The sequence below is a fragment of the Mytilus californianus genome, unplaced genomic scaffold (genome assembly GCF_021869535.1).
Source record: "Mytilus californianus isolate M0D057914Y unplaced genomic scaffold, xbMytCali1.0.p SCAF_15, whole genome shotgun sequence".
NCBI classification, from domain to species: domain Eukaryota; kingdom Metazoa; phylum Mollusca; class Bivalvia; order Mytilida; family Mytilidae; genus Mytilus; species Mytilus californianus.
The window spans coordinates 23,094,404-23,099,316 of NW_026262637.1; positions in this window are offsets into that span (position 1 = coordinate 23,094,404).

Consider the following 4,913-nt stretch of genomic DNA (forward strand, 5'->3'; position numbering starts at 1 on the left):
AAGATTTTTCTATCCACAGGTATAGATATCCGTATCTGATACAACGGTTTTTAAAGCTCTTCAACTTCGTATTTTATTTGGCATTCCAACTGTTTTAATTTGAGAAAAAAGTAAAATAAAAAAATTACTGAGCTCCAAGGAAAATTCAAAACGGAAAGTCCCTGATCAAATGGCAAAATCAAAAGCTCAAACACATCTAACGAATGGAAAACAACTGTCATATTCCGTACTTGGTACAGGCATCTCCTTATGTAGAAAATGGTGGATTGAATAAAGGCAACAGTAGTATACCGCTGTTCAATAGTCATAATTCGATTAAGTAAAAACAAATCCGGGTAACAAACTAAAACCGAGGGAAACACATCAACTATAAGAGGAAAACAACAGAACAACAGAAACACTGAACTACAACAAAAGCAAACGCCAACATACATAGAAACGGACTGTAGATAACAACTGCCATATTCCTGACCTGGTACAGGAAATTTTAAGAAAAAATGGTGGATAGAACCTGGTTGTATGGCTAGTCAAACCTCCCGCTTATATGGCAATGTTAAAAATACCGCAAAAATGACAACACTACGTGACAGGAATACAGTACAAACAAACAGGATTTAACCTGGTTTTATAGGTCCACTGATTATCGTATGTAGACGAAACTCTCGTCTAGCGTACAATTTAATAATAATATGCCATCATTGATGAATTTTTACAACCACTGGGTCGATGTCACTATTGATGGACGTTTCGTTCACGAGAGTATCACCAGCCTAGTAGTTAGTGTGTTTACATGATATATCATTGTTATGTTTCATTTTTTGTAAATTTACTGTGTATAAAATGTTGGATTATTCGAAACTCTTAGATTTTTCTACTCTCTGGTATAAATTGCCTTGCCGTAGATGGCACAACTTTTTCGGTTTTTAAAGCTCTAAACTTTTGCGTCTGACGTACACAATTATACGCTTGGTATCTTTGGTTTTTATTGAAATTTGCTATTATAAAATCTTGGAATTCTTTTAAATTAAGGAACATTTCCTGCATACATAGCTGCAATTCCTTGTTCGGTTTTACTATGCTTGAGTTCCTTTTTTACTACCTTTGAAATGTTTGTATTAAGTTTTGGTTTTTTTATATTTTGGACTCGATCATCACTGATAAGACAACAATTGTCAAAATACGTTTTTGGTGCAGTGAAGTTTATACCTTCAATGGTGTTACAATGTCCCTTAATTTCCGTTCTTTTCAATAATTAACGTTAATTTGCACATTCAAAATTTTAATGAATAAGTTGATCTATCCAATTGAATTGAAGGTTAAAGAAAACATCGGACAGCTAGCTCTGCTTTAACCCTTACCTGACAACAATAAATAGACAGCGAAGGTTATTTATGTTAAACAAAAGAGGAGACTTTTATTTCCTATTTAATCTTTTCATTTTTATGTGCTATCAATAGTTCCTTGTCAGAGGGTTGTTACTTACAAGGAAGCTTCTGATGCGGAAACATTGGTTCTTGATGGTAAGGTTGAAGAAATCTTTTCGACAACTTTATATACATTTTCATGATTTAAATGACTGTTAAAGTAATAGCTGCGTCACAAATAACCAATTGTCAAATTTCAAAAAAAGTTAACCTAACCAAGAAGGATTTAAGATATAAATGCTGGCTTATTTTAGGCAAAAAAATTATATCAAAATCAAATTTGATTTATATAAAATTGTTATATTGGATCGAATTACAAATCTTTTCTCATAAGATTTTGTACTGAGTTAGCAACTGTCGTCAAAATAGTAAATGAGGGTAATATATCAATATGCGTTGGATTGTCTGAAGTAACAATTAATTAGGCTTGTCGCATTTTGGAATATTGCATTGTCTGAAATAAAAAGTACTAAGGGCTGTTGCTCTTGTTATATTGTTCTGTCTGAAGTAACGACTACTAAGGGTGTATTGCTTTTGGTATTTTGGACGGACTGAAATACCTATAAATAAAGGCAACAGTAGTATACCACTGTTCGAAATTCATAAATCAATTGAGAAAAAACAAATCCGGGTTACAAACTAAAACTGAGGGAAACACATCAAATATAAGAGGAGAACAAAGACACAACAGAAACACTAAAATGCAACACACACAGAAACGAACTATAAGATAACTATAGCCATATTCCTGACTTGGTACAGGACATTTTAAGAAAAAATGGTGGGTTGAACCTGGTTTTGTGGCTAGCCAAACCCCCCGCTTAAATGGCAATGTTAAATATAACACTAAAATGACAATATTACATGACAGGACTACAATACAAATAAATGGAGGAACATACAGGACAGAGAAACACACAAATAAACAATACAATAGAACATTACGACAAGCTAATAGTTATCAAAGGTGCCAGGCCTAAAGATGAAGAGCATTGATGACCCAAAATTCCAAAAAAGGTGTGCCAAATACGGCTAGGTTTTCTGCCTGGGTTAGAAAATATTTAGTATTTAGAATAATTCATATTTTTGCAAACAGTAAATTTATAAAATATAAAAATGACCATATAATTGATATACAGAATAAAAACGAATACGTAAAACAACCTAGATCAGCACATAAAAACAGCACAGCCGAACCTACTAAGGTTTGTTGCTTTTGGTATATCGGACTGACTCAAATAATAACTACTAAGGATTTTTTTAAATGCTTTTGGTATATTGAATTGTCTCAACTAACAACTACTAAGATTTGTTGCCCTTGCTATATTTTACTGTCTGAAGTAAAAACTACTACGACTTATTGCTCTTTATGTATATTGGATTGTCTGTAGTAACTACTTTTGATATATTGGACTGACTGAAATAATAACTACTAAGGCGTGTTGCTCTTGGTTTATTGGATTGTCTTAAGTAACAACTACTAAGGCTTGTTGTTTTTGGTTATTGGATTGTTTGTAGTAACCATTACTATGATATGTTGCTTTTGATTTATTAGAATGTCTGAAATAACAACAGTTGAAGATTGTTGTTGGTATATTTCATTGTCTGACGTGACAACTACTAATATTTAGGTTTGTTGCTGTTTGTATTTTGGATTGTCTGAGGTAACAACTATTAAGGCTTGTTGTTGGTATATTGGATTGTCTCAAGTTAAATATATTGAGGCTGAAGTAACAATTTCTAAGGCCTTATGATTTTTTTTATAGATGATTATCTCTAGTAAGAATTACTAAGGCGTGTTGCTGTTGTAATATTGGATTGTCTGAGTAAATAACTTTTATTCCATTTGATTTTCTAAAGTAACAACGACAGTCTTGTTGGTTTGGGTATATTGGATTGTCTGAAGTAATAAGCTTGGTTATTTTGCTGTGCATGATTGTTTGAGTCAACAACTACTTAAGTCTGTTGATTTTGCGATATATGATTGTCTGAATTGTTGCTGTTGGTATATTGATTGAACAAGTAACCATTTTGATATGTTGATTTTGGTATATAATAATAACTGTTTGAAGCAATAACTACGTAAGCTTGTTTCTGTTGGTATACTGTATTGTCTGACGTAACAAATACTACGTTGTTTTGCTGTTGGTATATAGGACTGTTTGAAGCAATAACTACAAAAGATTGTTGCTTTTGGTATATCGGACTGTCTGAAGTAAAAACTACTGAGTCCTGATGTTTAGGTAAATTTGATTGTCTGAAGTAACAACTAGTAAGGCTTGTTTCTTTTTTTTATATCGGATTTCTGAAGCAAAATATACTGAGGTTTGATGCTTTTGGTATCTTTCATCGTCTGAAGTAAAAATTGCAAAGAATTGTTGCTTTTGGCATATTGGCTTATCTCAAATAATATATACTGAGGCTTGATGTTCTTGGTATATTAGTACGTCTGAAGTAACACTACCTAAGGCTTGTTGAGTTTGATATATTGACTTCTATGGAGTAATATGTGTTAAAGGGTGTTGCTTTCGTTTTATTATATTGTCCGAGTAAACAGCTCTTTATATCATATTTGTTTTTCGTTCATTATTTTGTACATAAATCAGGCGTTAGTTTTCTCGTTTGAAATGTTTTACATTTGTCATTTCGGGGACTTTTATAGCTGACTATGCGGTATGGGTTTTACTCATTGTTGAAGGCCGTACGGTGACTTATAGTTGTTAATTTTTGTGTCATTTGGTCTCTTGTGAAGAGTTGTCTCATTGGCAACCATACCACATCTTCTTATTTTTATATTTATTTCATTGGGTTTTCTGAAGTAAAATATACTGTTGCTTGATGCTTTTGGTATCCTTGATCGTCTGAAGTAACAATTGCTAAAAATATTTTGCTTTTGGTTATTGAATTGTCTCAATTAGAATATACTGAGGCGTGATGCTCTTGGTATTTTGGATTTTCTGAAGTAACAACTACTTAGTCTTTTTGCTAATTGTATACTGGATTATCTGAAGTAACAACGACCAATGTTTGTTGCTTTGTGTATATTGGATGGTATGAAATAACAAATACTAAGGCTTGTTGGTATATTGGATGGTCTGAAATTAAGGCTTGTTGGTATATTGGATGGTCTGAAATTAAGGCTTGTTGGTATATTGGATGGTCTGAGATTAAGGCTTGTTGGTATATTGGATGGTCTGAGATTAAGGCTTGTTGGTATATTGGATGGTCTGAAATTAAGGCTTGTTGGTATATTGGATGGTCTGAAATTAAGGCTTGTTGGTATATTGGATGGTCTGAAATTAAGGCTTGTTGGTATATTGGATGGTCTGAAATAACAACTACTAAGGCTTGTTGGTATATTGGATGGTCTGAAATTAAGGCTTGTTGGTATATTGGATGGTCTGAGATTAAGGCTTGTTGGTATATTGGATGGTCTGAAATTAAGGCTTGTTGGTATATTGGATGGTCTGAAATAACAACTACTAAGGC